The sequence below is a fragment of the Hyla sarda genome, chromosome 3 (assembly GCF_029499605.1).
Source record: "Hyla sarda isolate aHylSar1 chromosome 3, aHylSar1.hap1, whole genome shotgun sequence".
In the NCBI taxonomy this organism is placed as follows: domain Eukaryota; kingdom Metazoa; phylum Chordata; class Amphibia; order Anura; family Hylidae; genus Hyla; species Hyla sarda.
Genome location: NC_079191.1, coordinates 210495375 through 210522257, shown reverse-complemented (window position 1 = coordinate 210522257; position 26883 = coordinate 210495375). Strand labels below are relative to the sequence as shown.

Genomic DNA, 26883 nt, shown 5'->3' with positions numbered 1-26883 from the left:
AAGATTAAAAATAATGAAAAAATAAAATTTCTACCTACTCCTCTTCTCCCGCTTCTAGAACGCAATTAGCTTCTTTCTGCAGACAATAGAGTCTGGAAGCCCCTTTTTGGGACATGCACAATGATATTACTCATTATGCACATCCCAGAGGAAGAGACGCTGTCAGCCACTGCACAGCCTAGGACCCTTGTAGTGATGCTAAGGCACAGGTGTCCTAGCGCGTGCTGTCACCATCGTCCCCACTGTAATGCCACGGCACCTCTGACAGGTTTTGTCCTTAGGAACCACTGACGGGCCACACCAAATAATTTTGCAGGCAGGATGTTCTCCACCCCTTCAAGGGTATAACTAATAGAGGTGCATAGGTATTACTTGTATCTGCAGGAGACCAAAGGCCCTTTTGCTACATAAAGAGACACCATTTTTATTAAATGCCATGTGGCAGGTGGGGGCACTGTTAGGGTATACTCACACTGGCAAAAAAAAGTGTGCATGCTCAGTGCAGAATAGGCAGCGTATTTCGCGCTGTGCAGCACATTTTGGATAGGGGATAAGAGGTCTAGGAGCAGAGTACCCCTTTTAAGCCACATGAAAAACCACATTAAAAGAAATGTTGAAATCAGAGGTCTGTTTGAAACCATTCTTGCAGGTGAATTTTAAGCATTTTTTTTTAACCATGTGAATATATACCAAATTTGGATTGGGGCCCAAGAGTTGCAGGTTACCCAGCTATTGCTTATTTTAATAGTATATTACATCTAAAGTAGCTGTCTGGCAAACGTATAAAATAAATAAATAGTGCTAGGGTCAATACATCAAATTGCCGCTCAACCGATCATTGACCCCAGCACCAGGTAGTGCAATAATGACAACGATAGCTTTGGAGGAAGCAAGAGAGGTAAGCACAGTTTTCTTTTTGTTTGTACAGGCAGCCTAGGCATTTTTGCCCAATCACCCCTTTAAGGTTACTCAGCTTACACTCGCTGTATAGTATCAGAGTGTCTATTAAAGCTGCTGCTGCTTGAAAGATCAGTAATAGTGGTATTGTAGACAGTGTTTACCTCTTATGTTTTAGCTGCTTTACGAGTTTCTTACAACTAATACTGTTTCAGCAAAAGGCACTTTTTTGTAAGAGTATTCCCACATGCGCTGATGAAGTTATAACATTTGGCAGGACCAGCGGGGAGTTCAAGACGCTGCCATGAAAAATGGGCTCCGTCAAAGAAAAGTGATTTGTAATCATAAAAATGCACACCAAGCTGAGTGTTGTGCAGTCTGTTAGTTGTCCATTTGCAGATATACCTGGCATCCCAAAGGAGAGGCTTCTGATGAAATAAATCTATAAACTTTCATCTGTCAGGTATGGCAATTCACTTTGGAGCAGTTTCTGTCAAACCCGATATGCGCTGATACTCGTTGATAGTAGATCTCCTTGGAAAGGAAAGCAGGTCACAGACCACACTTTGGCTGCTCATTTTATTCTTTTCTCTGATATTCAATTGAGTGTTTATGTTGTAACATAATCCTCTTTATTATGGCACATTTTTCTTTACTTTTACATACATTTGACATTTATTTGTATAATACAAGTGTTTCCTTTACTTTATGTGAATGAATGTTCTATACCTAACTCCTGTCATTTATGCTTTGTCGCAAAACATGTTTTCATTATAGGGCTTCTATAGTGCAATATTTGAAGTATGCAACATCAAGCAGCATTACTATTTGCTGTAGTCTCGTAAAATTAATGCTGCATTAACGTATGGGTACGTCCTGGGAAGGGGGAGCAGCTACGAAGGGGGATTGTGGCATCGTCCTACTCCATACTGCACGGCCTCCAGGTGGAATCAAAACCTAGGGGCTGTAGCTAATAGCCTGCAATGGTGACCACAGCTTCAAGGCTATTAACCCTTTAGAGCTTGCAATCAAAGCTGGTTGCTATGGGTGATTGGGACCACCTTGGGGCAATCGCGCAGTCATGATCATATTAAATGACTGGGGGGGTCGCTACATTCCTCCGTTCCATCCAATCTCTCTGTGACTCCAACCTGCTTTTACAGGCTAGAGCAACAGATTGCAGATAACACTGATCAATGCCGTTTAATAGCCCAGCATTGATCAGTGTTAGGAAGCAAGAGATTCCATTCAATAGTCCCCTACGGGGGGAGGGAAAGTAATGAATGTGTATAACCCCTCCCCCTAATAAAAGTTAGAATCACCTCCCTTTTCCCATTATATAAATTAACCCAAGGACGGACCCATTTTTTACCTTAAAGGGGTATTCCAGGATTTTTTAAATTTGACTATGCTACAGGGACTGTAAAATTAGTGTAGTTCATAATGTAGTGTCTGTACCGGTGTGTGACGGTTTTCTCACAATTCATAAGTGATTTTCACTCCAATATTTATTTTTAACAGCATACAAAATGACTGTTGTCTCAGATTTTTCTTAGGTTGCAATGTGGCCAAGACCTGACTCACTAGTCAGCTCATGACAGGAAGCCTGTCTGCTTCAATGGGTGGAGGGAATCGCTTGGTGGGAGAGAGATCAATCTGCAACTAATGCAACAGCTGTAGGCACCCTGATTGAAAACCACAGGTCTTTTGAATGGATGCAGCTCATTTATGTTTCAATGGGTGGGGTGACTGATGTGTGGGAGGGAGGAAAATGGAATTGTGGGATTTGTAGTCAAAAAAAGAAAAGTCAAACAGGAAATACCAGTTCACTCACAACACAGCCATTTAGCCCCAAGACAAGCGCAGATCCTTCCTATGCATGTCCATTACTGTCTGCCAGGTACGTACTAAAATCACCTTATGGTGAGTAACCCCTTTAATGACCAGGCTCTTTTTAATTTTATTTGACATGTATGTCTTTAAATGGTAATAACTTTAGAATGCTTTTTCTGAGTGGAGCGATTCTGATTCTGTTTTTTCGTGATATATTGTACTTTATATAAGTGGTGCATTTTTGTTGACACATGCAGCATTTTTTGTGAAAAACTCCCAAATATTGTGAAAAACTGGAAAATTTATTGCGCTTAAATATTTTTTTTTAATGGTGTACACTGTGCAATAAAAGTGATATTATATTTATTCTGTGGGTCAGTACGATTATGGTGATACCCATTTTATATAGCTTTCTATGTTCTTTTTCGTTTTCTGAGCAAAATTATTTTTCTGCCATTCATTTTCCAACAGCCGTAACTTTTTTATTTTTCGTCCTACGCCACAGAGTAAGGGCTTATTTTTTGTGGGATGAGCTGTACTTTTTATTGGTATCATTTTTGCAATACATGCTACCTTTTGATCTTTTTTATTCTGCTATTTGTACCAAAATTGGTGAATTTTGCACTTTTTCTGTTTTTTTTTTTTTTTTTTACAGCTTTCACCGTGCAGGATAATTTACATTATAGTGTTATAGTACACGTCATTACGGACGTGGCAATACCTATTATATATATGATTTGTGTATTTCATCTTTTTTGGTGATAATTCAGGGCTTTTATTAGGAAAGGGGCATTTTTTTCATTTTTTTCTTACACTTCATACTTTTATTAAAGAACTTTTTATTTTATTTTTTACACTTTTTACAGGTTATACTATGCTGCAATACATTTGTACTGCAGCACAGTATGACCTGATGTACTGCACACTGTACAGCCTGTGCGATCCATATATTTTGTGGTAAAATGAGTGATGGCATTCGGAAAGACTTCAGACCCTATGACTATTTTCACATATTATTATGTTGCAGTCTTGTGGTAAAATAAAAAGAAAACTTAAAGTTTTCCTTTATCAATGTGCGCTCAATTACCCCAAAGTGATAAAGACAGAATGTTAGAATATTTTTCTGATTTACTGGAAAAAGGAAATACTACAATATTTTATAAGATAAACTTTTACTCCTTTGGCAGTGATTACAGCCTCCAGTCTTTTTGGGTATGATGCCATAAGGCTCACATACCTGGATTTGGGGATTTTCTGCCATTCTTCTCTGCACATCCCTCAAGCTCTTCAGATCCTCTCCAGGTTGGGTGAGGGCTGTTGGTAGACAGCCATTTTCAAGTCTCTCCAGGGAGGGTCATTTAGGTTGAAGTCAGGGCTCTGTCTGGGCCACTCAAGGGTATTCACAGAGTTGTCCCCGAGCCACTCTTGTGTTGTCTTACCTGTGTGCTTAGGGTCATTGGCCCAGATTTATCAAACTGTGTGAGAGAAAAAATAGAGTGATTTTCCCACAACAACCAATCACAGCTCAGCTAACAAACTCTGGTAAAGTAAAAGCTAAACTGTAATTGGTTGCTGAGGGAAAATCTCTCTATTTTTTTCTCTCGCACAGTTTGATAAATCTGGGTCATTGTCTTGTTGGAAGGTAAACCTTCAGCACACTCTGAAGTTCAGAGCACTCTGCTTTGCTTCATTCGGCTTTCCCTCAATCCTGACTAAAAACACCCTCATGATGCTGCCCCGACTATGCTTTACTGTAGATTTGGTATTTGGCAGGTGATGAGCAGTGCCTGGTTTCCTTCAGACACACTGCTTAGAATTGAGGCCAAAAACTCCACTCTTGGTTTCATCAGACCAGACAATCTTGTTTCTCACAGTCTCTGAGCATTTAGGTTATTTTTCTTTCAAACTCCAGGAAGGCTTTTATGTGTTTTATATGGGGTTAGGCTTCTTTCTGGCCACTCTGCCTTAAAGCTCATATAGGTTGAATGCTGTATTATTGGTTAACCTTCTGGAAGTTTCTCAGCTTCTGAGCTCACTTCATATTCAGTTAGAACTCAGCTGTCGTCATACATGTAGGGTGGTCTGCTTTAGGTGTTAAAGTTGTCTTGTCCCTTATTGCATCCCCCTCAGCCACAATACACACACTGGCCAGCATCTATCATTGTAGTGTAAGTGAAGCATTTTTTTTATACCTTTTTTTGTGTGCTGGTAATGTGTAGGAGCACCCGCCTGCCCACCAGGTACCAACAAATGTGCTGCGGCCCACTCCCAACGTGGAGGTGGGGCCAAATCAACCAGCACCAACCATTTGTCTCCACCCTACAGTGTCACACTCTACCCTCACTAATGTGGTGTGGGAAAGCCACATAAATTCTTTGCCGGCTGGTGTTCTTGAGAGAGGTAGAGGCTCTAGAAGAGGAGCAGGACGACATCGCAAGAGTTTCGTCTAAGATGTGACACTTTTTTCTTCAAGTTTTTTGTCTTCACAGACTTTGCTGCAACGTTCAAGAAGTGTGCCTAGCAGGACTATGCTAAGACTGTTCCAGTTGTAATGTAACCATCAAGCTTTTGTGCCTGGTCCTTAGACAAAGAGACTCCTAGCGGTAGGAGTTTCGTAAATGTGTGCCCGGCTAAACTGTGCTAGCCGTGATATTTGAACTCTTAGTGCAGGTGGACTGCTGATCCTTGCACGTCTGTTTATATGTGAATATTTGGACTCTTAGTGCAGGTGGACTGCTGATCCTTGCACGTCTGTTTACGTGTGCATACCTCCATTGTTACGTAATATTCTTTGCTCAAATTGCACTTATCAGGTGAATGCACCTGAACCCTGTTGGAGTGTCTAATAAATGTTTTTGCTAATGTAATGTAAATGGTTACTGTACACGGAAACATTTCTGCTTATTGCACGTGTACATAAAAAAATGTAAATAATACGTGTTGTAGTAGTTGCTAGTAGGTGGCTCTCTCAGCTCCTCTGAGAGTAGCATTTCTGTCACCCATCACTAACACCATCTCGAAGGTCTACACAAGGCAAACTATACCCTTAAGGTACCAAGACTTACCTTTCACGTATTACTGTACACATAGTACCTCAAACTAATCACTTAAGTGTACTTACCTCACTTAAACTTAGTACATCAAACAACAAAAATATCTCACACTTAAACAAATGCTTTAGGAATTGTAACCAATTTCATTTTCCAATGCCTGCCACTGTCATGTACACTAATTGTTCTCTTCTTTCTCCTACGTGTGCGAGATGCCCTGCCCGGCCAGTAGGTGCTCTTGCGAGCTAAACATAATACACGTAATTCAAAAGGTAACCTAGGTAAGGTTTATCTGTTGTGTTCTAGGGATAAGAGCGTGTAGCCAAAGGACCCTAGTAGCCAGTTTATTGGTGGAAAGCCTCAGACAAGCCAGTAAAACCCTAAGTGTACTAAACAGGTAACTAATGTGGCACAAATGTCTAGTGAGATTCAAAAATGTCTAGTGAGATTTAAAAATGTCTAATGAGCTTCAGAAATGTTAAGTAGGATGTATCTCATGTAAATAATATCATCCTGTTACTAAATTCATGAACCAAGTAATCCTGTTCATGAGTTTACCCATGCTTATGTATGCACCTCCAAAAAGTTAAGTAGCTTTGTAGAGTTTGACAGCCTGATTGATGGACATTCGAGAGATCTGCTCAGGACTGTTATAAATCAAAATTCACTTCGTCCCTCTGTCTTAGGGGACAGACGTCGAGGCTGACTTACTTTAAGTAAGGGGGCTTTATTGCATACCGTACCATGTTTGGTGGTCCACAAAGTCAGAGTAACTATGCTCAGGTAGGGTCCCCCAGGTGGGACAGCCCCTAGTCGCCTCTCTTCTATGCAAATTTTGTAATGTTTATACATGTACATATTTAATAATAATGTATATTTAATATAATGTATAGTATGCTTACCCTGCTAGCGTCGCAGGACCTTCAGTCATGTGACCATGTTAAATCCTCTATGGTATGTTAGAGGACCTTTGGAGGTCCTTGAGTCACATGTTACACATAATGCTATGTCAAGGTGATTGACAGCAGTATTGGACCAATCAGCTCTAGTTTAGCCCCTGCCAATATAAGGGAGCTGAAGCCAATTATCGCTCTCTTGGGTTGCTGCTCTCGTGGATGCCGGACTAGCAGGACGGATCTGCGCAACTTTCAAAGACAAGCTAGGCCTGAAAACCTGCCGGCCTCAGCACAAAACTAAACCATGAGTTCTAAACGAATCCCCGTTAAAGCTAGCGTGACCGCAACTACATCCCCTAAATCCAGTGGAACAACACATATCAGTTTAAAGACTCAAAACTGCTTAAGGTCCCAACCTTTGTCAATCTCCAAGAGAATTAGCATTTGTAGAGACTGTTCCTGTTGTGAAGTTGTTTAAAATCTTCAGTAAAAGTTCCAGCAAACTCTCCGGTTGTGGACATTCCCTTATTCTCTACCTCCCTATCGCTCTTGGGAAGGGTGGCAGTAGGACAAGCACTACAGAGGAGCCCTCACCCTGGCGTCACGAATAGCAAGGGTTAATCAGACACCCTTTAGTTACCACACAGCTACACTCCCTACACCCAACTCCCCAGGCTATCACACAGAATTCCGCTCTTGAGTGCAAGCTTTGTCTACATTGTGTTTATGGTGCCTACAAGGAAGTGACAGAGTGTTTGTTTTATTTGTATGCAGAAATATTATCACAATTTCTTCCAAGTGTGCAGGGAGATTCTATTGCTAATGTGATATTAGAGAATTATTCATAATACAAATCTTGATCGTAATAGTTATTTTGTCTCCAAATGGAGCTTCATTTTAGGTCCTGGCTCCATGGTGACTTTTATGCAGTCCAACTATTTGGTTGTAACTAGAAATCTACAGCTGTAGTTCAAAGCCGTAAGTTGCTTCAATCGTTGCAGTACAGCTGTCACCCAATGGTCAAAGTCTATTAATTTCGCTACAGAAACACTTCATATAGCCCAGGTCTAGAAGTTATGCATCCTAGGATGCAGTGATTTGTGATTCATTCTTATTATCTATACATTTTCTAATATATTATTTTTATTCTTCATGCTTCACACTCTGTAGAAAAAACATGGAAAAATGAAAGGCTGCAATTGTCTGGTCCACAACAGGCAGGTAATGTGTATCCAATGTGTATCTGCAGCATTAAAAATAAATACCAGAAATGAGTGCATAGAAAGGTAACAACCATGAATAGTTAATCTATGCTATAAAAGTGGTTTTTTTTACACTAGTGTGGTGTCCCAGTACAGGACTTAGTCTTGTCCCTGTCTAAAGTCCCCTCACCCAGAGTCCCTCCATTTCCATAGGGCTCTCCTGCAGGGCTTACCTCTGGTCACCTCATATAAATTATGTTGATATATTATTTAATGTATAGGAAATATAAATGTATAGGACCTTTCCCGGGTCATGTGATGTACAGTTGTGATGTATAATTGTTTAACCCCTTAAGGACTCAGCCCATTTGGACCTTAAGGGCTCAGACAATTTTTTATTTTTACGCTTTCGTTTTTTCCTCCTCCCCTTCAAAAAATCAAAATTCTTTTAGATTTTCATCCACAGACTAGTTTAAGGGCTTGTTTTTTGCGCGACCAGTTGTCCGTTGTAATGCCATCCCTCACTTTACCATGAAATGTATGGCACAACCAAAAAATACTATTTGTGTGGGGAAATTAAAAAGAAAACCGCAATTTTGCAAATTTTGGAAGGTTTTGTTTTCACGCCGTACAATTTATGGTAAAAATGACATGTGTTTTTTATTCTCTGGGTCAATACGATTAAAATGATACCCATGATTATACACTTTTCTATTACTGTTGTGCTTAAAAAAAATCGCAAACTTTTTAACCAAATTAGTACGTTTAAAATCCCCCTATTTTGAAGACCTATAACTTTTTCATTTTTCCGTATAAGCGGTGGTATTTTTTCTGCCGTGATCTGTACTTTTTATTAATATCATATTTGCTTATACAAAACTTTTATTACATTTTTAATTAATTTTTTTTGGAATAAAATGTTATAAAAAAAAACCGCTTTTTTTTACGTTCACGCCGTTCACCGTACGGGATCATTTACATTTTCTTTTAATAGTACGGATATTTACGCACGCGGCAATACCAAACATGTATATAAAATAATTTTTTTTACACTTTTTGGGGGTAAAATAGGGAAAATGGGACAATTTACATTTTTATTGGGGGAGGGGTTTTCTCACATTTTTTTAACTTTATTTTTTTTAATTTTTTTACTTTTATTTTTACACTCTTATAGTCCCCATAGGGGACTATTTATAGCAACCATTCGATTGCTAATCCTGTTCAGTGACACAGCACTGATCAGGGTTATCGGTCATCTTCTGCTCTGGTCTGCGGGAAGGCAGATCAGAGCAGAAGACTCCCGGAAGACAGCGGAGGCAGGTGAGGGGACCTCCGGCTGCCGTGCAGGACACAGCGCTGTATAGGACACTGTATAGGACACACTGTAAAGGACACAGCACTGATCAGGGTTATCGGTCATCTTCTGCTCTGGTCTGCGGGAAGGCAGATCAGAGCAGAACACTCCCAGAAGACAGCGGAGGCAGGTGAGGGGACCTCCGGCTGCCGCGCAGGAGGATCGTATCGCCGCAGCAGCGCTGCTGGCGATCCGATCATCCTGTTAAGTGATCGCGATGCTGCAGATGCCGTGATCTGTATTGATCACGGCATCTGAGGGGTTAATGGTGGACATTCGCAAGATCACGGGTGTCCGCCATTACCGGCGGGTCCCTGGCTGCGATCCACAGCCAGGACCTGACGCGCATGATGCCGGCATCACTCCGATGCCAGCGGTTATGCTCAGGACGTAAATGTACGTCCTGGTGCGTTAAGTACCACATCACCAGGACGTACATTTACGTCCTGCATCGTTAAGGGGTTAAGGACCTTACTGGGTCATGTGATGTACCCAGAGTTCACTGGGTTCAGGACTTACAGGTTTACTGACCAATGAGCTTAGTCCAGCCCCCTATTATAGAAAGGGCTGTAGTCTGTAAATTCTCTCTCTTGGTTCCTACTCTTAGTTCCGGACTATCAAGCAAGCACAATCTGCAAATCAGCATAACTTCATTCAATCCATCTAGGCCAAAGCCTGAAAGAACCAGCAGCCACTAAAACCGTGAGTTATCAAGCTAAACCTATCAAATCCTGTGTGACTACTACCAGCTAAAATCTTATAATTAGTAGCACAGTGGCCTGCATTAAAAAGCTCATTATTTCAAGTCCCAGCAAAACCTTTGAGGAACCTGCATCCAGTTCTCTCCGAAAGACTGCATAACTGGAAAGACTGTTGCATATCAGTTAAAGTAAAGTTTTCTGGTTACTTCATAAAATATGCTGTGGACATTCTGTTTATTATCCCTGCTGTTTGTGTGCCGGTTGGTGGCAGGAGCATTACTATTAAGCAAACCTCACCCTGGCGTCACGACAACTAAGGGTTAATACCACCAGACCCTTCATTCACCATTGCAACACCCCAGCCACCACACTAGTTTATATTACTTGATGTTGTATTAAAGGTAAAATTACAGTGTTTTTCCGAAAAGACGACCGGGTCTTATATTAATTTTAGTCACAAAAAACACACTAGGGCTTTTTTTCAAGGTACGGTATGTACCTTGAACAACATGGGGGCTGTAGCAGTGTGGAGGATGGGGACTGTAGCAGTGTGGAGGATGCCACACCCCCTCATCTTCCACACTGCTACAGCCCCCCATCCTCCCACAGCCCCCCATCCTCCACACTGCTACAGCCCTCCATCCTCCACACTCCTACAGCCCCCATCCTCTACACTCCTACAGGCCCCCATTCTCCACACTCCTACAGCCCCCATCCTCCACACTCCTACAGCCCCCCAATCCTCCACACTCCTACAGCCCTCCATCCTCCACACTGCTACAGCCCCCCATCCTCCCCTTCCCCCGTCGTCCTCCACATTCCTACAGTGCCCCCCACCCCTCTGCCATAATAAACTACGGTAAACATTTCATCCCCAGTGGAGACCAGCACTTTCCCACCTTCATACGATAGCGTCCGCAACTTGTACTGTACGGAAGCTGCAGCTCTCGACGGCGGCAGGATCTCCTTCTGTTGCTTAGCAGCCCGGGGCAGGGACACGTCCATGACGTCGGCCGTGCATACGCGCGGGCGTTTTAAAGTGACAGCATCCCTGCCCCGACTCAATTACGGTAACTTGCCGTGGGACCAGCCAAAGGGGGGGGGGTCTGCGGGCATTACTGGCGGCCGTGGTCCGGATCTGGACCGCGGTCCGCCAGTTGATTACCCCTGGCCTAGGTCTTATTTTCGGGGTAGGGGTTATATTGTAGCCCACCCTGATAATCCTGCTAGGGCTTACTTTCGGGGTAGGATTTATTTTCGGGGAAACCAGTACCTGTCAAAACACGACCACAGCATGTAACAGCACACATGAACTCTCTTACCTTATCTGCAGCCGGGATCCTTATGAAGGATCTGCCATGGATATGCCTGTGTACAGCCATGCCAGAGACATTATGCTGACAGGTATAATATACTACACTACAATAGTAGTACAGTGTATTATATATTGGCTGGTAAAAGTCCACTGGTGGGACTAGTTAAAAATAAAAGTTTAATAAAATAAAAAAAATCTTTACATTTTTTTTATTTGGTTTCAGTGTACTTATACTAGCCCAGAGAATAAAATGATAATGCCATTTTAACTGCACAATGAATGGTGTAAATATAATCACATAAAAAAGACTAAATTTCATTTTTTTTTCACTACACCCCCCAAATAATTGATAACATGTAATCAATGAATTATACAAATTACAAAATGGTTCCATTAAAAATTACAACTTGTCCCACAAAAAAACAATCCCTTATATGTAAAAAAAAGTTTCTTAGAATATGATTATGAAAAAAATTAAGAAAACTGAGCATTAAAGCCTAAACTGGCTTGATCCCTAAAGGGTTAAAAAAACAATCCTTTGCAATAAAAATGTGTTAATTAGTGTTAATGGTGTATATTCTATAAATTCATTTACATATTACAGTTACACTCTGATTTACCATAGAAGAATGCACTGTATATGTTGCTCGTCCTCATAGCATTTCAAAAACTACAGCCGCCTCATTTCTAAAGGATTTAATGATCCATCCCCAGGGAATTTATTAATAGTTTTTAAAAGTGTGTCCTAAGAAATCCTAATAAAATTGAGAACTGGCATTGGACATTTATTTAATTTACTGGCGGCACAGTAATCCCAAAGCAGCAATTAATGTTCATTTATATATGCACATAATTTCAGATGTGTCATCTGTGAATGAGACTCTGCTAAGAGATAATGATACATAATTCCCTGTATCAGGACATAATTAGGATTTATCTCATTTATTTAAAATAACATAATGCTCAAAATCCAAGAAAAAAGTGACACATTTATGTGCGGAATCAAAACTCCTATGTATTTTACACATACGTAGCATTTGTGGTTAATAAAAATGCCAAAAATCATAGTCTTTTACATGAAATATATTGTTTTTTCTTGTTTACATTTTCTTGTTTGAAAAATGGAAAAAGTGTGTACAGGAGCCGGGAGTTTAGACTGCACCTTCTTCTGCTGTATCTGTATTCCGGTTTAACCTTGGATTCCCTGCTCCTGTACAATACTTTTGATTTTGTTTGTGACACCAGGAGTGTGGTGGTGGTGGTAGTGGTTGCAGTACCATTTACCAATGCAGTGAACTCCATTTACCACAACTCCAATAAAACACTCATCTGTATCAGAGTGCCGGGAGATACATCTTTAAATGCCAAGACTTTTAATAACCGCTTAACCTTTACTCAACTGGTTACAGATCCATAACATACAAGAGACAATTCACTTGATACAAACTTGAGTTAAAAAGTTACATAACAGTAGGTGAACTTACTGAACAGCCACTGTCGTAAATTTTAAGGCAGTTGTGGGACTTGTGGTATGCTTGTTACTTTACTTTAGACTTGAGACTGACTTGGTTACAGACTTGACTTGTCTTATGCTAAAGCTGACTGAAAACTTAAGACTGGATTTTGACTTGACTGATTATACACTGAAGTTCCCAGTAACCAATAGTTAAACTTGACTCAATCTGGTGGGGCTCCAATTTAAGTGTGCATTATTGAGATCCTCACAGGGAACAGTCTGTGGCAGCAAGAAATGTCCCTCTCCCTTACCTACGTTTCCTTGGGTATACTCGAGATTCTACTGACTGGAAAGCATCCGACAGAAGGCCCCTAGATGCTGGTCCGTCACAGGCATAGGTACAGCCCAGAGGATAACCTTGTACCTTCATCCAAAATTTATAGGGCCCGTCGACAATGCTATTTGTCCTTAAAAACGCAGCTTGAGTTGAGGCACTGGGCAGCGGGATCCGACAGAGGACTTCAGCTTGGTCTGGATCAGCAATGGTGTTGTTTGAGGCCTATCCTCATTTAAGGTATGAGAACAGGGTGTGAAATACAAACCCCTCAGTGAGGTAAGAGGAGAGAGATACAGGAGCTGTTGCATCTTTACTGGCCAGAGCCAGACTGTCAACTGACTTAGATTTGTTTTCCCTATCCCAAAGGGCTAGGGCAGCAACAAGGATGGCTGCTCTGATTAGCTGCAGAGAACATGTGACTAACTGACAGTTGGGATTTTCTTTCCTATCCTAGAGGGATAGAGTGGCAACAAGGATGACTTCCATAGGCGTGCGCAGCCTATTGCATTAGGGTGTGCACCCTAAAGCACAAACTCACACCGCGCGCGTGCATATATATATATATATATATATATATATATATATATACGCACACATACACACAGTTAGTATAGTTCCCCCACATTAGGTGCAGTATAGTTCCCCCACATTAGGTGCAGTATAAGTCCCACCACATTAGGTTGGCAGTACAGTTCCCCCACATTAGGTTTGCAGTACAGTTCCCCCACATTAGGTTGGCAGTACAGTTCCCCCACATTAGATTTGCAGTACAGTTCCCCCACATTAGGTTGGCAGTACAGTTCCCCCACATTAGGTTGGCAGTACAGTTCCCCCACATTAGGTGCAGTTCAGTTCCCCCACATTAGGTGCCACCTAATGTGGGGGAACTGTACTGCACCTAATGTGGGGGAACTGTACTGCACCTAATGAGGGAGAACTGTACTGCACCTAATGTGGGGGAACTGTACTGCACCTAATGTGGGGGAACTGTACTGCACCAGTACAGTTCCCCTACATTAAGTGCAGTACAGTTCCCCCACATTAGGTGTAGTATAGTTCCCCACATTATGTGCAGTACAGTTCCCCTACATTAGGTGAAGTATAGTTCCCCCACATTAGGTGCAGTACAGTCCCGCACATTAGGTGCAGTATAGTCCCCCACATTAGGTGCAGTATAGCTCCCCACATTAGGTGCAGTATATCTTTCCACATTAGGTGCAGTACAGTTCCCCCCACATTAGGTGCAGTATAGTTCCCCCACATTAGGTGCAGTATAGTTCCCCCACATTAGGTGCAGTATATTTCCCCCACATTAGGTGCAGTATAGTTCCCCAAATTAGGTGCAGTACAGTTTCCCCACAGACATACAGCCTTCAGCCATATACAGTGTATGGCTGGAGGCTGTATGTCTGTGTACTGCCCCACTTCAGTGTTCCGACCACCGGTCCTCCGGTCCGGGGTCACGATCTACTGCTATGGCCTATAGACCATAGCAGTAGGTCCCGGGACTGGAGGACCGGTGGTCGGAACACTGAAGACGATGTGCTGCCAGCTCTTGTTGGTCACTTACCATTCTGGCCGGCGCGCGCATCCTCTTCCTTGAATCTCCGCTCCTCCGTTGCTATGGGCGCACGCACGGGACGTCAATGACGTCCCTGCGTACGCAACTTCCCGGCGGCCCCTGTGTTTTTAAAGTTAACACGGGGGCCGCTGTAGAAAGGTAACCGGGACATCCTTGTGTCCCAAAAAGATCTTTCGGGACACAGGGATGTCCCGAATGTGACGGGGGGGGGGGGGGGGGGTCCTCTGCAGGCTGCTCAGTGGTGGCCTCGGATGCCCCCCTGGGCTTGATTAGGGTGTGCCTGGGCACACCCGACACATCCCGTGCGCACGCCTATGATGACTTCCCTGATTGGCGGCAGGAGGCATGTGGCTATTCACCAGCTCTCATGTGGAAAACAGCCAAACCATTAACAGCAGTCAACGTAACAGTATGCTGATAACACTGAAAAACACAATAAAATACATTTTCATATCAGAACTACATTAGGACCTATAATCCATACAGGCACCTTGGGGAACTCCAACCATCTGAACAGAGTTCAAGAAGCGAAGGTGTTACTGCTCTGTGACCTGACAACTAGTAATTGATAGGGGTCTTCTCAGCCAGACTTCACCGATCACAATGTCAGAAGTCAGAAGTTTGTGAAGAAGCAGATCTGCAGATGATCCTGTGAAAGATGGGTATATTTAGGCACACACACAATGATGTCAGCTCAAGCTGTGTAAGGGCTTAGGCACACTATAAGGGGGATACTACTCAAGCTGTCTAATAGTAAGAGTCTCTTTGTTGCCACTAGCAACCAATCAGATCACCATATTTTTACCAGAGCAATACAGTAAATTTAAGCTAAGCAGTGATTGGTTGCTATGGGCATTAACCCGTCCAGGACCAAGGGCATACAGGTACGCCCTCAAGCCCTGGTACTTTAGGACCAAGGGCGTACATGTACGCCCTGGTCCCGTTTACGGGGTTTAAAACGTTCTCGCCAGCAGAGAACGGGTTAAACCCGGTAGGTCCCGGTTGCTATGGGCAGCCAGGACCCACGGCTAATGCCGGGCACTGCCGATCAGGCCGATGCCTGGCATTAACCCTTTACACGCCGCAATCAAAGTTGATTGCGGTGTCTAAAATAAGATTAAAATCCTGGCAGCTCAGCGGAGCTGATCGGGACTATCGCAACAAAATAGCGATGTCCTGATCAGTTTACTGGACGACAAGAGGGTCCTTACCTGCCTCTTCGACATCCGTTCAGCAATCTGCTGCTCCAAGCCTGCTCAGCAGGCTAGAGCAGCAGAGCACCGAGACCACTGATCAATGCTATGCTATGACATTAATTAGTATAAGCAATCAAAAGATTGCATGTTATAGCCACCTGTGGGGGCTAAAAATAATAAAGTGTAAAAATAGAAGTTAATAAAAGTGAATTAACCCCTTCCCTATTAAAAGTTTAAATCACCCACCTTTTCCCATCTTTAAGCCCTTAACGACCACATTATATTACTGGAGGAACATATTGATATAGTTGGGGTCACTGAAACATGGCTGGACTCCTCGCATGACTGGGCTGTTAATCTGCAGGGGTTTACATTGTTTCGCAAGGATAGAATGAACAGAAAAGGTGGTGGAGTCTGTCTGTATGTAAGAAGTGGTATGAAAGTCAGTGTGAACGATGCCATAGTGTGTGATGATTCTGAGGATGTGGAATCACTGTGGGTAGAATTACAAAAGGAGGGAAATACTGAAAAAATAATATTTGGTGTAATCTACAGACCCCCTAATATCACTGAAGAGATAGAAGGTCGGCTGTATAAACAAATAGAGAGGGCCGCCCGGGCAGGTACAGTGGTAATAATGGGAGATTTTAACTATCCAGATATAGATTGGGACCGGGGGTTGGCTAAAACTACAAAGGGGAGAAAATTCCTAAATTTATTGCAGGATAATTTTATGGGCCAGTTTGTGGAGGACCCAACAAGAAGTGATGCCTTGTTGGATCTGATCATTTCCAACAACGCAGAGCTGGTTGGTAATGTAACTGTGAGGGAAAACCTTGGTAATAGCGACCACAATATAGTTACTTTTGACTTAAAATGTAGAAAACAAAGACAGACGGGGAAAGCAAAAACATATAACTTTAAAAAGGCAAACTTCCCTGGGCTGAGATCTGCACTACAGGACATAGACTGGGGGGAGGTGTTCTCAAATACTGATACAGAAGGTAAATGGGACATCTTTAAATCAACTCTAAATAACTATACAGCTAAATATATACCAAAGGGGAACAAATATAAACGATTAAAACTGACAAATGAGGTTAAAAGAGCAATAAACAACAAAAAAATAGCCTTCAAAAAATACAAATCTGATGGGTCAGCTATAACATTTAAACAGTACAAGGAGCTTAATAAAATCTGTAAAAATGTAATAAAAACAGCAAAAATTCAAAATGAGAGACAGGTGGCCGAAGAAAGCAAAACTAATCCTAAATATTTTTTTAGATATATAAATACAAAAAAACCAAGGACAGAGCATGTAGGACCCCTTAATAATGATAATGGGGAGGTTGTCAAGGGCGATCAAGAGAAGGCGGAGCTACTGAATGGGTTCTTTAGTTCTGTATATACTATGGAAGAAGGAGCTGACATTGGTCAGGTCAGTGCTGGTAACACATCATATAATGTATTGAACTGGCTTAATGTAGAGATGGTACAAGGTAAGTTAAGTAAAGTAAATGTAAGCAAATCTCCAGGGCCGGATGGACTATACCCAAGAGTTCTTAGAGAGGTAAGTTCAGTAATATCTGTACCCTTGTTCATGATATTTAGAGATTCTCTGGTGTCTGGTATTGTGCCAAGGGACTGGCGCAAGGCTAATGTGGTACCAATCTTCAAGAAGGGCTCTAGGTCTTCGCCAGGCAATTATAGACCGGTAAGTCTAACGTGCATTGTGGGTAAATTGTTTGAAGGACTTATAAGGGATTACATACAGGAATACATAGGGGATAATAGTATTATAAGTGATAACCAGCATGGGTTTACTAAGGATAGAAGTTGTCAAACCAATCTAATTTGCTTTTATGAAGAGGTGAGTAGAAGCCTTGACAGAGGAATGGCTGTGGATATAGTGTTTCTGGATTTTGCCAAAGCGTTTGATACTGTCCCTCACAGACATCTGACAGGTAAGTTAAGGTCCTTGGGCTTGGAAACTTTAGTTTGTAACTGGATTGAACACTGGCTCATGGATCGTACCCAGAGAGTGGTGGTAAATGATTCGTACTCTGATTGGTCCCCGGTTATTAGTGGTGTACCCCAAGGTTCAGTACTGGGCCCGCTGCTGTTTAATTTATTTATCAATGATATAGAGGATGGTATTAACAGCTCTGTTTCTATCTTTGCAGATGACACCAAGCTTTGTAGCACGGTACAGTCTATAGAGGATGTGCATAAGTTACAAGATGACTTGGATAGACTAAGTGTCTGGGCATCCACTTGGCAAATGAGGTTCAATGTGGATAAATGTAAAGTTATGCATCTGGGTACTAATAACCTGCATGCGTCGTATGTCTTAGGGGGGATTAAACTGGCAGAGTCACTGGTAGAGAAGGATCTGGGTGTACTTGTAGATCACAGACTACAGAATCGCATGCAATGTCAGGCTGCTGCTTCCAAAGCCGGCAGGATATTGTCATGTATAAAAAGAGGCATGGACTCGAGGGGCAGGGACATAATACTCCCCCTTTATAAAGCATTGGTACGGCCTCACCTGGAATATGCTGTTCAGTTTTGGTCGCCTGTTCATAAAAGGGACACTGCGGAGTTGGAAAGGGTGCAGAGACGCGCGACTAAACTAATATGGGGCATGGAACATCTTAGCTATGAGGAGCGATTAAAGGAGTTACAATTGTTTAGTCTTGAGAAGAGACGTTTAAGGGGGGATATGATAAACGTATATAAGTATATAAATGGCCCATACAAAAAATATGGAGAAAAACTGTTCCAGGTTAAACCCCCCCCAAAGGACGAGGGGGCACTCCCTCCGTCTGGAGAAGAAAAGGTTTAGTCTAAAGGGGCGGCACGCCTTCTTTACCGTGAGGACTGTGAATTTATGGAACGGTCTACCTCAGGAACTGGTCACAGCAGGAACAATTAACAGCCTTAAAGCAGGGTTAGCTACATTCCTGGAACAAAATAACATTAATGCTTATGCAGAATTATAAAACTACATCCCTTTCCCTTATCCCCTTACATCCTTCCCTTCAATCCCCTGGTTGGACTTGATGGACGTATGTCTTTTTTCAACCATACTAACTATGTAACTATGTAACTATATTAACGTCCTGTGGCCGGCTTCCGATCTCTGAAGCGCTCCCAGAAGCTGAGCGCACTTCGTATCTGTGGGGTCCCGGTTGCTATCAGCAATCAGGACTCACGGCTAATACCGGACATTGCCGATCAGGCTGATGTCCAGTACTTACTCTTTAGACACAGTGATCAAAGTTGATTGCGGCATCTAAAACTGGAGAATACACTGCCGGTTAGCTCAGCGCAGCTGTTCGGGATCGCTGCTGTGAAATCGCGGCATCCCGAACAGCTGACAGGACAACGGGAGGTGTCTTACCTTGCTCCCGGCTGTCCGATCGGCGTTTGATTGCTCCAAGCCTGAAATCCAGGCTTGAGCAATCAAGTGCAGAAAACACAAATTCCTATGGCAATGCATTGACCATTGTAAGAGATCAGTCCATGCAGTTTTATAGCCCCTAGAGGGGGCTATAACACTGCATAAAAAAAGTTTAAAAAAATGTGATTTAACCCCTTCCCTAATAAAAATCAGAATCATCCCCCTTTTCCCATTAAAAAAAAGTATGTAAATAAAAATAAAAACAAATATATGTAGTATCGCCGCGTGCGTAAATGTCTGAACCATAAAGATATATTGTTTATTAAACCGCACGGTCAATGTCAATCAAAAAGATTCCAAAGTCCAAAATAGCATATTTTTGGTCTATAAAAAAATGAATAAAAAGCGATCAAAAAGGCAGATCAAAACAAAAATGGTACTGATAAAAACTTCAGATTATGGCACAAAAAATGAGTCCTCTTACCGCCCTGTTCGTGGAAAAATAAAAAGGTTATAGGGGTCAGAAGATGACAATTTTAAACGTATACATTTTCGTGCATGTAGTTATTTTTTTTTCCAGAAGTAAAACAAAATCAAACCTATATAAGTAGGGTATCATTTTAATCATATGGACCTACAGAATAAAGATAAGCTGTCATTTTTACCCAAAAATTTACTGCGTAGAAATAGAAGCCCCCAAAAGTTACAAAATTTATTTTTTTTTCTTCAATTTTGTCGCATAATGATTTTTTTTCCATTTCGCCGTAGATTTTTGGGTAAAATGACTGATGTCATTACAAAGTATAATTGGTGGCGCAAAAAAAAGCCATCATTTGGATTTTTAGGTGCAAAATTTTAAGGGTTATGATTTTTAAAATGTAAGGAGGAAAAAACTGAAGTGCAAAAACTGAAAAACGCATGGTCCTTAAAGGGTTTGATAAAATAATGTAACTACCGTATATACTCGAGTATAAGCCGACCCGAGTATAAGCCGAGACCCCTAATTTCAAACCAAAATCCCAGGAAAAGTTATTGACTCGAGTATAAGCCTAGGGTGGGAAATACATCATCCCCCCTTGTCATCATCCAGACCCGTCATTAACATCCTCATCATCATCACCGCCTGTCATCATCCAGACCCTCATCATCATCACCTGTCATCATCCCCTTGTCATCATCCCACACATCCCCCCTTCATCATTCCCTTGTCATCATCCCCACCCCCCTTCATCATCCCCTTGTCATCATCCCCACCCCCCTTCATCATCCCCTTGTAATCATCCCACACCCCCCCCTTCATCATCCCCTTGTCATCATCCCCACCCCCCTTCATCATCCCACACCCCCCCTTCATCATCCTCTAGTCATCATCCCACACCCCCCCTTCATCATCCTCTTCTCATCATCCGCCCTCAGTGGTCTTCAACCTGCGGACCTCCAGAGGTTTCAAAACTACAACTCCCAGCAAGCCCGGGCAGCCATCGGCTGTCCGGGCTTGCTGGGAGTTGTAGTTTTGAAACCTCCGGAGGTCCGCAGGTTGAAGACCACTGCGGCCTTCGACATCATCCAGCCCCCTCTCACCCCCCTTTAGTTCTGTACAGTACTCACCTCCGCTCGGCGCTGGTCCGGTGCTGCAGGACTGTCCGGAGAGGAGGTGGTCCGGTGGGACAGTGGTTCCGGGCTGCTATCTTCACCGGGGGCGCCTCTTCTCCGCGCTTCGAGCCCAGAATAGAGGTGTTGCCTTGACAATGACGCAGAAGTACGTTGGCAATGAACGTACCTCTGCGTCGTTGTCAAGGCAACGTGACTATTCTGGGGCCGGGCCCGAAGTGCTTAGAAGAGGCCTCCCCGGTGAAGATAGCAGCCCGGAACCACTATCCCACCGGACCACCTCCTCTCCGGACAGTCCTGCAGCACCGGATCAGCGCCGAGCAGAGGTGAGTACTGTACAGAACTAAAGGGGGTGAGAGGGGGCTGGATGATGTCGAAGGCTGCAGTGGTCTTCAACCTGCGGACCTCCGGAGGTTTCAAAACTACAACTCCCAGCAAGCCCGGACAGCCGATGGCTGCCCGGGCTTGCTGGGAGTTGTAGTTTTGAAACCTCTGGAGGTCCGCAGGTTGAAGACCACTGCGGGTGGAGAGTTCACTCGAGTATAAGCCGAGGGGGGTGTTTTCAGCACGAAAAATCGTGCTGAAAAACTCGGCTTATACTCGAGTATATACGGTAAAAATAAAAATAATCATAAGTGGTACTGTGCGTAAATGTCTGAACTATTAAAATATAAGGTTACCTAAACTGCACGGTCGATGGCATACACGTAAAAAAAATGTGCATTTTTGGTCACTTTATATAGCATAAAAAAGATCAAATAGTTCCATCAAAGCAAAAAAGGTACCGATAAAAACTACAGACCATGGCGCAAAAAATTTGCCCTCATATAGCCCCATACGCAGACAAATAAAAATGTTATAGGAGTCAGAAGAGGACAATTTTAAAAATACTAATTTTGGTGCATTTAGTTAGGATTTTTTTTTAAAGTAGTAAAATTAATTAATTGGGTATCCTTGTAACCGTATGGACCTACAGAATAAATATCACAAATTTCAATTTCATAGATATATTTTTGTTGATGTTGCAGTAGATTTTATTAAATGATTGCTGTCATTACAAAGTACAATTTGTGGTGCAAAAAACGAGCCAGTATATGGTTATGTAGGTGCAAAATTGAAAGTGGTATGATTTTTAGAAGGAAAAAACGAAAGTGCAAGAAGAAAAATTGGCCTGGTCCTTAAGGGGTTAAAGAGAATCTTACTATAAGGCAGTTTGCTCAATCTTCCCATAAATATTTGCTTTACATTTGACAATTGATAAAATCTTAAGATTATGTTTCTAGCAGTGTTTCCCTTTTCCAATAATTATTTGCTGTATGGTAAGTATAAAAGTATGAACCATTATTACTGTTCATGATATAAAATCTATACATCCACTTCAATATATTGCCAGTTACTGGTCTAAATACAGTTCTGACAACATTTCCAAATAATGTTATTTCTATAAATTATAAATTGTGCTGACTTCAGGCCCCCAGAGAAAATCCATTAAATACATTTTTTCCACTAAACAACTAATTGCTGATAAAAGTCCATACGAGCAAATATTAAATGATTTATGAGCTGTTTTCTTGGCACATTCCCGTATTAACTATTAGCCTTCACTCCTGTGTGCCAGTTTAGCTTAGTCTTCTCAGGTTTAATTTGATTCATTCTCCTTTTGCACTTACATATACGGCCATGCATATTATGTATGCATGGTGCATATGTTGGCGCCACCATGTGTAATTGCAGTGGCTGGCAGCAGGAATGAGAATCTTCTGGCCAGGCTCGGATTGACCATCGGGAAACAGGTAGACTTCCTGGTAGGCCTTGAAAAATGCCAAGACATGTGGAAAGGAATGTAAATCAATATACATAGGCTAAATCTAAATTTTGTCTATGTATACTGATATACGTTCTTTCTTCAGTGACCTCAGACATTTGTACTATGATGTATGGAGCTTAATTATCTTTGCCAGTTTCATAGTGAAGTTTGCCACTCCCACTGAAAAGTAATTTCCTTGTTGTCAGAAGGCGTTTTCTATACATTTGGATAAGAACTATTAGTAGTATATAAGTGCTGTAGCTAGTAGCAACTACTTATGCCATGATTAAGAACCCAAGGGCTTGAAACGCGTTGGCGTCTTTTTTATTTTTTTTATTTTACACCTCACTAGAGCACTATTTTAGCTTTTTGTGCCATGTTTTAATTAAGATTTGAAAATGTATTTTTAGTGGAGCTGGATATATCTATACTGTCAATCTGAACAGAGGATATGGCTCGGCGTCTAGTCTTGTGCTTCCTGCAATCAAAGGCGTTTCCCTAACTACAAGAATGGTGAGCTGGTGCAAATTGTCTGTGTACATAGTATGTATGAGGCCCATGTGGAAATGTAGAAAATGAGGGGCATTCACCAACATATCGTGCAGTATATGGTTTCTGTATTTCATTTCACATATCACAAACCGTGCAGGACAATCCAGACAGATGCCAAGAGCAGCAGGTTATACCCATTACATATGATTATTCATGTTATTTCTTATATGGAAAATGGAATAAACGAACCATAGATTGCACGGCCTGTCGGTGATTGTCCCATATATATCTACATTTTCACATTGAATTTTGGGGCTTGATATTTATGAAGTTTCTAATAGGTCCAACTTTTCGACACCATATCCCAAATTTTGGTGAATTGAAGCATTTGGATCTTGGTGGTTTGGCTTCTGTATCTTGCTAGTGTGTGGAGGATGTATGAGGAATGTACTTCAGAATAAAAGTTTGTCATCCTGCAGGATAGGCAGAGATGCTGGAGGCCAGTAGATTTGACGTGCCTGTGTGAAGCTGTTGTGTCGTGTTTGTGAAGTGTAGTTATCAGAGCGGGGCGGGGGGGGGGGGGGGGTATACCCTCAGCCTGGGAGTTGTTCACTCTGGAGAGTCTGCTGGGGCTATTGAGGGTCAGCCTGGTATGGGAGACTTATAAGGGGCAAGTCAATATGTGTGCAAACTGGGGGAAGGCTATAGTAGGTCTTGTCTGGGGTTAAAGAAGACCCCTGTCCTTTTGGGTTGATAGATACTGTAGCTACAGTGAGGTCTGGTTGCCCTGCAAGTCTGTAATGTGGGAAAAACAGAAGGCATAGATAATGAAGCCTGGGTGGCGGTCTGGTTGGGACAGTCCTGAGAACATTAGATTGGGCCCAGTAGATAGGGGGAGTAGTAGTGAAGTGGGGCCTGTAGAAACAAGACTAAGTTTTCTTACAGGCTTAAGGAGAGATCTTTAGGCAGGCTTTAGTGAAGACTTATGGCACTAGTATGGGCATAAAGCCTCCTAGAGAGCATATTGGTGGGAAATAACATTGAGGTTGAACTCAGGGGCCTTACAGATACAGTATAAGAAGTGGTAAGATAGGCTGGGGAATAATTTATCACATTCAGAGTTTCCCATGTCTGTATACCTAACAGAGAAAGATAATTTCCGTACATTTCTGAGAAGAAATGCTGGTTCTGCTTCCCCTTGTAGGTAAGAGGAATTTTCCCAATGGGATCTCAGACTCATTGTACGCCTTTAGCACATTTTATTTGGACATTTTGGTTTAATGCTCAAATTTCTTCTTACCTTTCTGTGATAGTTGTTTTTGCTTTAGTGTTCTCATTTGTAATAAAGGTCCCACCTATCTATTGCAGACAGCACTCACGTAAATCTCCTTACATTGTTCTTTGCCTTAGCATCAATTTATGGTGCGATTGGTCAAACTTACCACAATTCATTTTGAGTAAACAATGGGAGGGAGAAGAGCTACAATGACTGGGAGAAGAGCTACAATGACTGGGAGAAGAGCTACAATGACTGGTCTTCATGAAATGATTATAGTTAATAACAAGTGAAAGATAAGTTTTTAGAGGGGTTTTCCGTGCCAGTTTTCCCTTAGCCCCCTTGCCTATAGTGGATCCATTTGCTCTTTTCACATTGGAATCACTGTCCCCAAAATACTTTTAAAAGCTTACAAGCCAGCCAGGGCAATAACCAGATTTATACTGCATGTTGGGTGTGTTAAGTAAAGTTCCCATGTGAACTCTTGGTGTACTGAAAGAGAAAGTAATAACTACTCCGGAATTGTAGTTGTCCCAACTTATTGCATCCCCTTACTACTGTATCGCGGTCTGGCCAGATAGCCGTCTGTGACAGATGGCTCTCCATAAAGTTGCACTGGTGCCCAGCTATAAGCTTGTACAGCATACACCGCTCTGCACCTGCATCTCAGGGCCCATTTGTTATGCAATACAGACAGTGACTTGTACCTGACTGATGGTGGGCAGCGGTCATTATAACCCATATGACAGAGCCCACTGACAGATACAGTAGGATGTTGTACTTAAATAGTGCTGGGGCTTCCACTCATTCTTATCAATAATAAGGACAGTCCCAACTGTGAAAATGTTTATAATTGATCACATGAAGAAAGTCAACCATCTATGTTGACTCGACAAGGCTACTTTTACCTTGATGCAGTTTTGCATGCCTTTATTGCAAGTAATAAAAAAGAATGTGGTCTCGTTGTACAGGTTGCCATGACCCAACAGTCACCAGAAACCCAACAGGTTGGAACATGGTTGTGGTGACTTGCATGTCTCAATGTGACCTATGATCTTAATCTGTGTGGCATGTGGTGTGGCCAAAGTAGCCATGTAGACATAGCCCTACAAAATTATGTACAGCAAAAAGTTGAGTTGATGGAATTTTAAACCTGTTATCACACTACAGTCTCTTTCACTAGGCCTGTCATGCCCTCCACACAGCTGTTATATACTTGTGTCACTTACACATCTACATACATTGGTTTGTCTCCCCTCTGCTGGGCCTTCTCTTCATTTACTTATAGGCCTTCCCCTTTCTTAGATGCAGAGCAATGATGACATTAGCATCCTATGATGTCATAGCACAGTAGCTATATTGTGAAGGTTAATACATTTAATGTACTTGTATTAATAAATATTCATGTGTAATATTTATCCCATCACTATAGCATATATCACATGGATGGCTGGGTCTCCCAGAGTGGGGCATTAGGCCCGGGTCTCACATCTCTTGCAGATGGACAGGGCTAGTCTCTATAGGAAAACCCCTTGAAGCTGGTGGAAAAGTTATTTAGCATAATAGGGATATGACGTCACCACAGTCGAGCGCATAGAACAGAGGCACAGCTCACCATCACATACTTGCTCACTACATTCCAAAGTGATAACTGAAAATAGAGTTGCAGGGGCTGAGTGTAGGTGAGTATTATTTTATAACCCATCCTAAGGGTGCCTGTGAGAGTAATTGATTATTTATCCATTTTTGGAAGGAGACAGTCACTTCACAGGGTTAATTCTTTCTTACAAGCAGTGATACAGATACTTTCTACATAAAGGTTTATGTAATACCGACAATTGCAGATGAAAGTTCTTTATTCAGGGGTTTTTCCTTCTGCAATGCAACCTTTGTAAAAAAAAGACTAAGCTATAAACAGCAACCGTAGAAAGATTAGATTTCATAATTATGGTCTGTTAATTACCTGGTGAAATGAAAGCATATCAAATGGAGAAGTCACCACATTACCATCAGGCTTCTAACCCAGAGAACTGACTGCTTGCCACGGCTCCCAGAAGAGGCTTTAATGTACCACAAACAGTGACAAACAGTGATTAATTACTGGCTTGGAAACCAATTTGCTTTAAATAGTGCTAACACTTTGAATTTCATTTCTTTCACATTTGCTCTTTCAGAAGGCAGGCCTTATCTACTAATATAGCAAATTTGTTTTTCCACGTCTATGCATTTGACTGTTGATATACTAAACTCCGGTATATTTTATCTTTAGCCTAGGAAAAATAAATTGGGAGTGTCATATATTTCTAATGTACTGTTTCTCCAAGGTTCTTTGGAAACTACATAATAAAATATGAAGACAGCTGTGAGTAAATGGATTTGATACAAAACTGACCTTAAAGGGGTACTCACTGGCCAGTGTCCGGAAGTAAATGTTCCAAACTGTGTTTTTGCGCTGCAGGGTCGGCCACGCCCATT

At 42.0% G+C, this 26883-nt stretch overlaps 1 protein-coding gene and 1 long non-coding RNA gene across 2 annotated transcripts in view; one reads left to right on the top strand and one right to left on the bottom strand.

Moving 5' to 3' along the window:
* Positions 1-12844, bottom strand: part of DOP1A (DOP1 leucine zipper like protein A) — a 307594-nt gene extending 294750 nt beyond the window's left edge. The window contains exon 1 of the mRNA XM_056565964.1: positions 12733-12844. The gene's annotated coding sequence lies outside the window, so the exon portion shown is untranslated. The remainder of the gene's footprint in view (positions 1-12732) is intronic.
* The window catches only part of LOC130362067 (uncharacterized), a 34298-nt gene continuing 15259 nt past the window's right edge, over positions 7845-26883 (top strand). The window contains exons 1-2 of the long non-coding RNA XR_008891268.1: positions 7845-7897; positions 23051-23153. This is a non-coding gene — a long non-coding RNA (uncharacterized LOC130362067). The remainder of the gene's footprint in view (positions 7898-23050; positions 23154-26883) is intronic.